The sequence below is a fragment of the Atractosteus spatula genome, assembly GCF_055471065.1.
Source record: "Atractosteus spatula isolate fAtrSpa1 chromosome 17 unlocalized genomic scaffold, fAtrSpa1.hap1 SUPER_17_unloc_3, whole genome shotgun sequence".
NCBI classification, from domain to species: domain Eukaryota; kingdom Metazoa; phylum Chordata; class Actinopteri; order Semionotiformes; family Lepisosteidae; genus Atractosteus; species Atractosteus spatula.
In genome coordinates, this window is record NW_028296635.1 from 769,286 (window position 1) to 781,671 (window position 12,386).

General features: G+C 40.0%; 1 long non-coding RNA gene across 1 annotated transcript; it reads right to left on the reverse strand.

The window, feature by feature from the left end:
* Nucleotides 1–3,550: 3,550 nt before the first annotated feature.
* LOC148810883 (uncharacterized) lies at nt 3,551–5,459 on the reverse strand. Its single transcript, XR_016086562.1, has 2 exons — nt 4,948–5,459; nt 3,551–4,076 (listed from the first exon to the last, which is right to left on the reverse strand). It is a non-coding gene; the product is annotated as an uncharacterized LOC148810883 (long non-coding RNA).
* Nucleotides 5,460–12,386: the final 6,927 nt, after the last annotated feature.

Here is a 12,386-nt window from a genome sequence, read left to right on the forward strand (position 1 = left end):
CACCCATCTCGGTGGAAGTTGCCATGTTAAAAAAATCCTAAAAAGAGAATTAAAGTTTCACACAACGAAGCATGACTGTGAAAGGTCAGGAGGCCTGCCTAGTGAGCACAACACTTGATTACAGTCATAAAATCATAAAAAATAAAGAAATGTTCCACAACTCAAAGCAAGGTTCTATAAGGTTAGGGGAGCTGTCTGGTGTGTAAAACACCTGGTTGCAGCACTGTGGCTGTTGTGCTTGAACAGCTATTGACTCATGAATAGCACCCCCCAATCCCCATGTACTGCCTGTCTAATAGTGCCATATTGAAAAAATCATAAAAAAATAAATAAAGGGGCCACAGCCACAGCAAGGTTGTATAAGGTTAGGGGGGTGGTCTGGTGTGTAAAACACTTGGTTTCAGCAGTGTGGCTGTTGTATTTGAAATGTTATTGAGCCATGAAGACGACCCACCTATCCCAGTGTATTACCTGTAGTGTTATCTTCACAAAATCATTAAAAAAGAAAGAAAGGGGCCACAGCCACAGCAAGGTTGTATAGGGTTAGGGGGGCTGTCTGGTGTGTAAAACACTTGGTTTCAGCAGTGTGGCTGTTGTGCCTGAAATACTATTGAGTCATGAAGAAGACCCACCTATCCCAGTGTGTTACCTGTAGTGTTATCTTAAAAAATCATAAAAAAATAAAGGTTCCACAACCCAAAACAAAGCTGGGAAAAGTCAGAGGACCTGCTTAGTGTGCAAAACACTTACTTGCAGCATTGTGGGTGCTGTGGTTTAAATGCTATTGGTTTGTGAACAGAATACCCCTATCCCAGTGCATTGTGCCACATTAAATAAAAGCACGACAAAAAGAGATTCAGAACACAAAGCTGAGTCAGTGTTCTGTGTAAAAAGTCGGTTTGAACATCATGGGAGCTGTTTTTAATAAGCTGCTGAGTAAAGAATATTTTAATCTTCCTGCTGCCAGTAGTATTGTGAATATAGTTGACCCTTACCTGAATGAAAACAGGACGTAAAGGAAGGGTTTCAGAAATCAAACAAAGCTTTATTCCCGTGCTTACAGTCTGGGTAATTGGAGACTGCGCTGTTCTGCTTCCTATGGTCATATACGGGTTTTTCGCACGAAACCGTATTGAACAGTATTTCTCGCGTTGTGAACTTGTGAACACAGCGGTCCCCCGGGTTCTAGTTAGTGCGTAATTATGCATCGATGAAAAACCGGAGGTTTAAAAAAAGATAATTAGCTCACTGATAGTTTGATGTAGAGGCTGTGGAAATATCCACAAGTCGTGGTCTTTAAAATGCATTTGGTCTGAAGGCGTTCTGTGCTTCCATTGTGAAGATATGGACAAAAGAATATTCGTGCTTGGTCAAAAAAATGTCATAAAAACGACAAAGTAAAGGCTGAGAAAGCATTCACAATTTATTTTATACACAAAGGAAGTATTCTCGCAACTCTTAAGAGGTTTCGTGTAAACGCTACAGGTGTGCCAAAATCGTTTTCGAACTTCAAGCTAACTTTACCCGGTCCTAATTCGTCCGACTCCGAGCTGCACCCCGACTGGTTGGCCAGGAGCCAGACGACGCCTGTTGAACGCCGCAGCCGCTAGCTGGTCTTGGTGCCCGTGCTGGGAAATACGAATCCATATCCATATTCAATTGTTACCTCAACACAAGTTGGTATCAATTCAATTCATATAAGTAATGTATTTACTTTTGAGTAGCTAATGTAGACTGATTAACGATAGTATAGCCGAACGGTATACTAAAGTATATTTTGTGTATCGCTTTGTGTTTTGCATCTCTTCCTTATTATATACCTTGCACTTTGATAGCCCTCACAGTAAGATCTGCCAGCTGTACCCAGGCAGATTGTTATGTTTTATGCACAGGTTATGTATTAATAAATGTATCTCGTTGATTGAATCCGTGTGTGTGTGCGTCGCTGATCGATTGATTTTCTAAAAGCCGTAACGAACCACCTCGTGATTGCTGCTACAATTAATAAATTGTCCCAGTAAATTCACAAAACCCCTACATTTATTGGTGCCCCGTGTGAGGATGGTTCAGATTGAAATGAGAATCAGTCAAATCGTGCAGCTCGCACCCGGTTTCAGTAGCAGGAAGCTACATTAGGCGACGCTGGCTTGGCAGCACCCTTCAAAATAAAAGCCCCCTAAAACCTGCCTCATAAAAAATAACCCTGGACCAATTAATGTCACATTTATAGCACAACAACAATTTGTACATCCACAAAACTAGGTGGAATATGATAAATAGACCCTCAGGTAGGAAATTGCCGTTCTTCATTAATTTTTTACTTTCTTGCAATCTTATTGGTGTTTTTATATCACTTCCTCCTTGCAAATTGACACAGAGTTGTGCACTGCTAGACAGGAAGAAGTCTCATTCCTGACAAAAAAAAATGTGCCTCTCCAAAAGTAGTTCAAATCTATTCTATAGACACACAGCTAATAGAAAATCACCATGGTTTTCTCAGATAAGCATCTCCGTCAAAACTGCTGGGGTTTATAGAGCACCTCCTATTCCCAGACTGGGACCGTGCAGTGATGGACAGGGAGTGGTCTCATTCCCCTCCCGACCAAACCAAAATTTGTGCCTCTTCAAAAATATGTCAAATCTATTCTACAGCCCCACAGCTAATAGAAAATCACCACTGTTTTGTCAGATAAATGTCTCCGTCAAAACTGCTGGGGTTTGTAGAGCACCTCCTATTCCCAGACTGGGACCGTGCAGCGATGGGCAGGGAGTGGTATCACTCCCCTCCCAGCCAAAAAAACATTGTGCCACTTCAAAAATACCTCAAATCTATTCTACAAACCCTCAGCTAATAAAAAATCACCTTGTTTTTGTCATGTAAGTGTCTCTGTCAAAATCGCTGGGGTTGATAAGACCACCTGCTGTTCCCAGACTGGGACCATGCAGTGATGGACAGGGAGTGGTCTCATTCCCCTCCCAACCAAACCAAAATTTGTCCCTCTCCAAAAGTGACTCAGATCTGTTCTACAGACCCCCAGCTAATAGTATATAACCATGGTTTTGCCAGATGAGCGTCCTTTGCCAACGTTGCTGGGGTTTATAGGGGCCTTTTAGCGGCCGATACGAGATTTTTCTCAAAGGGCATGTTATCGCAATGTGGGCATTGTTAACACTTCACCAGTGGATCATCCTTTCTGGTTTGAAATAAAGTGTCAATTTCACACTTTTTTCCTTACTGTCTATGGGATAATTGTTTGGGAGTGTAAATGTAAGACATATTATCAAACTTTGGTCTTCTGCTTTATTAACTTTATTGGAGTGTATTGAAACAGCCAAAATATTGAATAGACCTTCAATGGTGATGTGTCTTTCCTGGGAAGGTGGCTCTGCCACAGACATGGTATGGAGCCTTTATGATTTGATCCTGTAATGTGGAAACGATGGCTCTCATGTTACCCAAGTACCAGTTGATAATTGATTCCCCCCATGCATTCCGATAGACTGGGAAGTGAAGATGCCTTGCAGGTGTTCTGTATCAAAACACTACAGATTGTCTCTTAAATCAGATCAGCTTTTATTATTTTGAGTGTAGAACTACTCAGAAAGCATTCAAATGCTGCTTCAGCTATCTGGCCTATTATCCTTTGGACACACAAATTTTACACAGCACAGGGGAGAGGAAAAACCTCATTTAACTGCAAGAAAACCTCCGGGAGTTCACGGCTTGGGAGTCCAATTTTGGATCATAGATGTTTTGCGAGAAATTCTCTAATATTAGATTCTATGTCGATTTTACCTGGTTCAGCATCTACTGGTATTTTTGGAAATCTGAATAGCTTTAGATCCCAGAAGGGTCTTGAAAGTCTTGTGTATTGTTACAGGTAACGCTGTCCGTTTCTTTGTCACTGATTGCAAGCTATTCAAAGACTCTTTCAGTGCCTCTTTACTATGCAGTAGAGCTGATATGTAACTGTTCAGTGGCTCCAGGTTTTTTTGTGTTTCATGAGTATTGGCATTCTCAACCGTGAGTACATTGTTTGATCAACATATGTCTCTGTCTGATGCCTCCTTTCTTTCTAGAAAACAAACACAACATTAGTTTAGTCTATGCTATGTTTTGGCTGTGTTGTGATGCTTTAATTCTAAATTTCTGTCCAATGCATGAAAGTACCAGCCAATCGTTGCTTCCAGACCACTGTTTACTTACACTTTGAGCAATTCTGTGTCACTATGTTCTCTAGCAAAGACTTGTGTATGAGGGTTGATAAACTCATGAAAAAATCAGCTATCTGTGCAACCAAAAAATGACTGACTTATTCGTATTCGGTATGCAAGAAACTACAATTCTAGCAAACGTCTACATGGGAAGTAATAAAGGTACTGTTTACTTGGCCACAAACAACGCAGGACATAAGGGGAATTATTAAATCTGCTGGGTCAATTTCTCTCGTGAAATCTATTGAAGATATCACTTCGCATATCTCATCTAGCAGTGGCTTTGAAAAGCAGAGCAGGTTTGACCAAATTCAGTAAACAGTCAGGCATAATCTTAAAACCTTTAGAATAGAATTCCATGTTTCTTTTGGTCTGTATTGCATTCATATTAGCAACACACTACATGACAAAATTAAACCAGCACTTGTTTAGGGCTTTTTTTTTTAACTTGTTTTTTAGAATTTAATGATAGGTGGCTTGTGATCATTTGGATGACCATAAATTTTGCATTTATCATTTAGACTAAAAATGTTTGATTGTCTTGATGGGGGATTTTTGGAATGAATGCCTGAGATGTTGTGCAATTTTCTTTTCTTGTTCCATTCCTCCTCTTCCACAAGGGCAGGAGACTTACTTATTCTAGACAAATTCAGTCTTAATGATCGCAAAATTCCCTTTCATGTGCTTTGTAAAGGGTCCCTAACCTTTACACACATTCATTTTGAACTTTACCTCAGAAATTGATGTAGTCTGTCCATTTTTTGGTATTGCTGAAATCTGCCCATTAGTATGTCTGTCCATATTGGGGTTGACGACAGGAATTTTTTTTTTTTCCAAAAAAGTTTTGAACCAAAATAGTCATTGGGCCCTTTGTTCTCCTGTCTGTTACGGATTCGGCCAGTGAAACCGAAACCAAGTAGTGAACCCACTTGCAGGAGCCGATAGAGACAAGTCGTGATCCAAATACCATAGCCGAAGGAGAGAGCCAAGAGTCCAGGGGAAGCCAGTGATCCAAACAGGGAGAGAGTAGCCAAAGCCAGACCGTAATCCAAAACCGTAGACGAAGGAGAGAGCCGAGAGTCCAGGGGAAGCCAGAGAACCAAACTAGGAGAAAGCAACCGAAGCCGAGCCGTAATCCAAAAGACGTAGTAAAAGGGGATAAACCAAAGTCGGAACCAGAACAGTACGAGGAGGTAGAAGGCGTAGCGCAACTAAGTAGCTCGAAAGGGAAACCAATACTGAGCGAGGGGGTAGGGAAAGACTAATGCTTAAATACCAGATGAGACGGAGGTGTGGTGGTGAAAGCATACACTGATAGGTGGACTAATGAACTAAGGCTACGCCTTCTTCTGCCTCTTTCGTTGCCGAGAGGCAGGGATTGTAACACTGTCTGTTTATATCTGCCATTGCCTTAATGTACATTTTATAAACATATACATACATTATACATTTTATAAACATCTTATAAACCCCAGCAACTTTAGTCATCACTTTGTTGAAGCTGGAGATACAGGACAACTGCCAACATTTCACTGATTACACTTTTCCTACTCCTTTGACATGATCAGAAAAATAGGATAAGTGTTGCAGCAGGCATACATGTCTGTCAACGGGGACAGCGCACCATCTTAGAGACCTGTAAGCAGTACTATCCTCATTGCATGGACATTTAAGCACTAAATATACTGGAGGTAAGGTTTAGAAGTGATTCTGTGATGCAACAGCTTGACTTAGAACCCGGTCTTTGATATGCTGAGCTCTGATGGCCTTCAGTGCACACCATACCAACATCCCATTAATGCGAGCTCTAAATCAATGTCACTCCTGCTGCAATGTTATTGCTACACACATGTATATGTATACACACCTGTATATGGAGAAACAGTGCTGTGGGTCTACCCTTGTGCTCCTGTGGGTTGATGTACTTCACAACACTATCTCTGGCCCGTCTGGCGATAAATGAACCAATAAATCACAGGAGCATATATATATCACTGTGTTGAAGCTGGAGATACAGGACAACTGCCAAGACTTCACTGATTATACTTTTTCTGCTCCTTTGACATGATCCAGAATTTGTCATTTCTTAAATCACCTGTAGGTCCTACTGCAGATCTGCAGCCAAAATGTAAGCTCTAATAACAAAACTGTAATTTTTGCAGCAAGCATAGGTATTTGTAAAAAAGCATAGTGCTCTGTCTCAGTGGCCTGTAAGCAATGCTTTGTTCATTGCATTATGCAACTGTCACGCCCAGTACACCTAGAGGGTGCTCTACTTCTGTCCTGTTCCTAGTTCCCTGTGATTATTCATGTCTTTCTGGTGTGTCTTGTTGTGTAGCCTATTTACTTCCTGTTTCTATTGTTTTTCAATGTTTTTTTTTGCTTATAAAACAAAATTAATTAAAATAAATTCTTTTGTTTTTATTTATCTTGTATCACAGAAGAGAAAAATCGTTGTAGCTCAAGCCCACAAAGTGTTTTAATGCAATACAGGAACTAAGGGAGATTATCATGGGAATATCAGTATTGGTTTCCTTATGAAAATGTATTCCTTTCATTTTGTTTCATTTTTTTAAAGAAAATTACATTACTATGATTTGAGAATTGAAATAAAACCCTACCCTCAAAGTAAGACATTACCAAAAATGACCACAAGGTGGAGATATTGTCCACGCATGTTAAGAATGGCAAAGCTGCGATAAAGTAAAAGGAATAGAAATGCATTGAATTTTAAAAAATACTGTGTTTATTTCTAAATGAAAAAGCAAACAGTAATGCTGTAGTGCGGTTTCACTGTTACCTTTGTGCTATTATGTGCTCTACAATGCAATAGCTGCTTATGTTTTGGCAGTATGAAACTCTGAAGCACTCTGGAGTATGGAGTATTGTGCCTGTTGAGACACGCCTGTGCATGTGTGCACTACTTATCATTGCATTGTGCATTAAGGAGTAAATATACTAAAAGTAATATTTTAAAATGTTTTTATTTCACTAATGTTAATTAAATAAATTCTTACATGTGTTTTAAAAAACAAATGTAATTAAAATAAATGTTTTTGTTTATCTTGTACCATAGCACATGAAAATTTTTGTAATTCAAGCCCACAAACTGTCCTAATGATGCAATACATGATCTAAGGAAGATTATCACGGTAATATCAACATTGTTTTCCTCATAAAAATGCATTCCTTTCATTTTGTTTCATTTTGTTAAATAAACTCACATTATGTACAGTAGAGGCCTTCAATTAAAAAAATAGCACTGCTAAATGCTCAATTCAAATAAAAAAAATAATCAAATAGATAATTGAAATAAAAATTTTCCCTCAAGACATTACTAACAAGGTGGAGATATTGTCCTTACAAGTTAGAAAAGGCAAAACAGAAAGGTAAAAGGAATACAAATGCATTGAATTTTAAAGAACTTTTTTTTTATTCTAAATGAAAAAGTGAAACAGTTATGCTGTAGTGTGGTTTCGCTGTTATCTTTGTGCTACGATATAATCTACTAAGCAAGAGCTGCTTATGTTTAGGCAGTATGGAACTCTGAAGCACTCTGTAGTATGGAACTCTATTCTGTTGAGATTGCCTGTGATTAATACCAGGGACAAATACCCACACATGACATAAAATATATCAATCACATAGTATTGAGGGCAGAGCCACAGGATCACTGCAAACACTTCACTAAATCCACTTTTCCTGCTCCTTTGACATGATCCAGAATTTGTCATTTCTTAAAAGACCTGTCGACCACACTTTAGACTTTACACTTTAGACAGAATATGCATATAATTGTTAGATCGAACAGAGAAGCGTGTTTTGATGAGTTGTGAACATTTCTGTCAAATTCTGAAAGTGGATGAATTTTTTGAAACACTATTCACTTTGGGTAGACAGAATATGGATAAAGTTTTTAGATTGAACAGAGAAGCGTGTTTTGTTGCCTCCAACAAAGGAGACACAATCCAGGGATTGTATGAAGCAGGCATTACCATTATTACGTTTGCATATGGAAGCCAAAGCCGATGAAGCCATGACTCTACTTATTGATACAAAAGGACATGTTTAAAAAAAATCACAAACAGATAACCGACCACAGATAACCCAGACAGTTTCAGTACAGTTCCATGCCATATATGGTGTAAAGCCAAGGCTGTGCCTTGGTACGTGATAAACTATAAGAATTGTAAGAATATTCTTTGGTTCCTTTAATTATTATTAAAGCAGACATTATTGACTTCTAGAATTTGTTAATCATGACTTAAGGAGATATCAGGAACTCTCAGTTCTGGTCAGGCTGCCCGAAGTTGACTCTGCTCTTCACGTTCCAGGCACGTAGCCAGCTCACACTTAAATTGCAGTTAGTCATTTTCCATTATTCTGGCAGGATAGTTAGTAAATGATGTAAGTACATTATTTACACAGTAAAAGCAAACTAGTGGAATAAATGTTTGATCCCTCAATAGTATGGGGGGGAAGGTTTGACCTTCTCTTCACCACAGGAAGTGGAGATGTTGTTGATGCTGTAGTACTTCTAGCTGTCTCCACAGGGGAGCCATTAATGTGCAGTGGGGAGTGATTAGGGCGGGCCTTCCTGCAGTTAATTATCATCTCTTTTGTCTTATCGACATTCAGAGACAGATTGTTGTTGAAGCACCAGTCCGCTAGTTGCTCCACCTCCTTTCTCTATGATGCCTCATCGTTGTTACTAATTAGGCCCACCACTTTCTTGTCATCAGCAAACTTGATGATGTAATTTGCAGTGTGCTTAGCAGTGCAGTCATGAGTCATCAGCGTGAACAGGAGTGGGCTGAGTACATAGGCCTTGGGGGTTCTGGTGTTCAGTATCGTGGTACTAGAGATCTTGTCTCCAATCCAATGCATGTCAAAGAAGAGACTAAGATCTTCCATTTAATGCCCATTAATGCCACAGTTCAGCTCAGCATCAGCCCTGCACTCCCTAAAATTGACAGAATTATGATGTTGGTGAAAGAAGAGCTATTTATTCGTATGCACACGGGAGAGCTGCTTGCAAAAGCTAGTCTTTCCGAAAGACGTTGCTCAGTGCTTTTTATACACAGTGACAGACAAACTTCCTACCTTTAACATACATTACCTAATCCCTAAAATGAACCATTAGTTTTTTAGTCAAGATCAGGTACAGAAAAACAACTCCTTATTAAGACTTTCGTTATTGCTTACATTCGCAAAACAAGACATTTGATTTCCCTTTTTACTACATTTAACACATGAGCTGTATTTTTCCACTGACCCGATGAAGCTGAAAGACAAGCAGTTTTTTTTAGCTTTTATAAATTTTATAACATTCCTTCAGTCCCTCCTCCCTCCTCAACACATATTTGTTTTCACACCACTATGTTCTTAACAATGAGACTAGCTAACAGAGCTAGTTACCTTTGTGCATACAGCTTTAAGACAGTGAATACATAAAATAAAAATGATTAGTAGTATTAGGCCAATAAAGAAATATTGTACCAGTGATCCTCCCCAGGCTCTAAACACAGACTGCAGCCACTTTCCCCCTCCCTATTCATCAGGATTATAGTTGTGATATTTTTGTCCTTCATCATGGATGCACTGTGCTAAGTCCGTGATGTGTTCAAAATTGTCTGGTATGTAAGTACTACATAGTCATTCTCACCTTAATAGAGGATGGCCTAAAACTGTGATTATAGTGGGGAGCATACGGTTAGTTCCATTCTAATACATTTGAGGTACATTCAGACAAAAAGCAGAACTATTTACCCATGCCAATAAAACTACTGTAAATCATCACCTCTATCAAAGGGGATCACTCCTGTGAGGATCTTGTATAGCAATAGGCCTGGTGTGTTCCCCACCCACGTAAACTCTACATCTTTTCCCAAGCATATTGTGACAGTGTCAGGGAACCTATAGGTAGAATCGGAGGATCCTTATGCGTGACTGGAATCCCACAGAACGCAGAGTAGCAAAGGGATGATCCGAAAGACGAAATCCAAAGGCTGGGTCGATAAGGGAGGCAGAGGGTCCGGTAACGAGAAATATGCAAAAACAATCCAAAAGTCAAAATCCAGGAGGCAAGGTCAATAAGGGAGGCTAAGGGTCCGGCAATGAAAGATATCCAAAACAATCCAAGGGTCGAAATCCAGAAGGTGAGGTCAAGAGGCGAAAGCAGAAGATTCCTAACAGGAGATCAGTCAAAAAGGTAGGAAACACGCACTGGAGAATACTACGAGAGGCTTCTCAATAATGAGCATGGGAAGGTGTGTGAGGGGAGTTTAAATACTGAAAGGAAAGGGGTGTGATTGGATGATTGGTTAGGGAGTGAGAATTTGAGGAATCTGATGCATGTGAGAATGTGATGGGTTCAATCAGGGATGAGATTGTGAAGCAGAGGTTCCGGGAATGTAACGTCGTTTGCGAGGGAGGGTGTGGAATGTGACAGGGACAGAACGGCGTTTCCGAGGTAGAGTGTGGGGCGTGACAGACAGCTTGTATCTCCTTTGAACACAACCCTCCCTCACTCCTGTAGCCTCCTTCCACCTGTTAGAAAACTTTATATTGCATCTTTTTGCTGTTATAGTCAATAAACGGGACAACTGTGCTCCTGTGTCCCCTTAATAGGGTAACCGTCACAACCGCCAGCCAGTGGAGATCAACCCACAAGAGAACTAACCAGTACCAGCAGCGGGTTAATAATAACAAGCGCCGCCGCACGTGTTAACCCATCAGCACACGCTCTACCATGCGCAGCGCTATTTAAACCATCCAAACCCGCTTCCCGCTGCTCGGTATTGAGTCTTCTCCTAGAGAGCTGTACCTCATTTGCGATACTTCTCCCGGCTTCCGAACCTCCCTTTCGCCCTTCTTTTGAACATCTTTGAACGACTTTGAACATCGCCTGCTGTTTTGGATTATACGCCTGTCTCTGTATCTTCCGGCTTTGGAATAACCTTTTGCCTGTCGACCACGAGCTCGCCTAATGTTTCGGATTATACGCCTGTTTCGATATCTACCCGCTCTTGCGTTTGCATAGGATCCTCATACCTCATCTGGGTTTCGTTACAGGAACCTGGACACCATTTACTGTACACTGTAAGATTATTACTCTTTTATTTAAATCCTGAGATAAATTTAGGGAGGCTACAAAGGGGTTTCCTAGTTTAAATCTATTATTTCACGCAAGGCTCTCGTTTCAGTTTCTGACATGTTCTTTAACTGTGAACTCAGGCCTCTTTCTTACAAAAATCTCTCCAAAAATGCCCTGTTTTTTTCACAGTAGTTTTATCTTGGTGTTTTGTCCCCCTTTCCCCCAGGGCTAGTTAACACACCCCCATCTGGATATGTTCAATCAGGATATTTATCCCAATCCTCATTATTTCCTTGAAGGGATCTTATATCTGGGTATAATTTTGGGATCGCACTATAATTGCAACAAAGCGGCGGCTCCTTTTTCTCCTGCTTGGGAGTCTTTTTACTTTCCATTTGCAGCTCTCACACTTTTGCATACATGCTTCGCAAGTTACTAAATCAAATCAAATAGTTGTACATTCTTGGCAACATCAGGTTTTAACCCACTCAAGTAAATTAGTTTCATTACTGTGGAAGTATCTTCATTCACTTCCTTTTCATCGGCTAACCCCAAGTATACTATCTATAAAGTTATAAACCTTTCTGTAAAATCTGAAACATCCTCACTTTCCTTCTGCTGACATGCTGTTATGTTTAGTTTAGCTGTTACTGTTACTAAACTAAAACATAAGGGATGCCAGATGCAAATACAGACAGATACACTTACACCTAGGGCCAATTTGACCAGAATCCATTTAACCACCCACTAATATATCTTCGGACTGATGGGTAGAAACCAGAGCCCCTGGAGGAAACCAAAGCAAACTATGCGATATTACAATTTTTCAGTTATTAAAACATGTGTTGCAAATCTAGCATACTCAAATCTAGCATGCAAATCTTATACATACTCATGTCTGAAATTCATAGAATGCTGACATTTCAATCTTTCATTTGCAGTGTTTTGCACAAAATCAGCAGCTGAACAGCAGGCTGTGACATACCTTTATCCAGTGCTTTTCAGAGCAGAAACATTAATGTGGGCAAGAGTTCTTCCCCTATAGTCTGCTGTACTTCAGCTAGCCACATTTTGG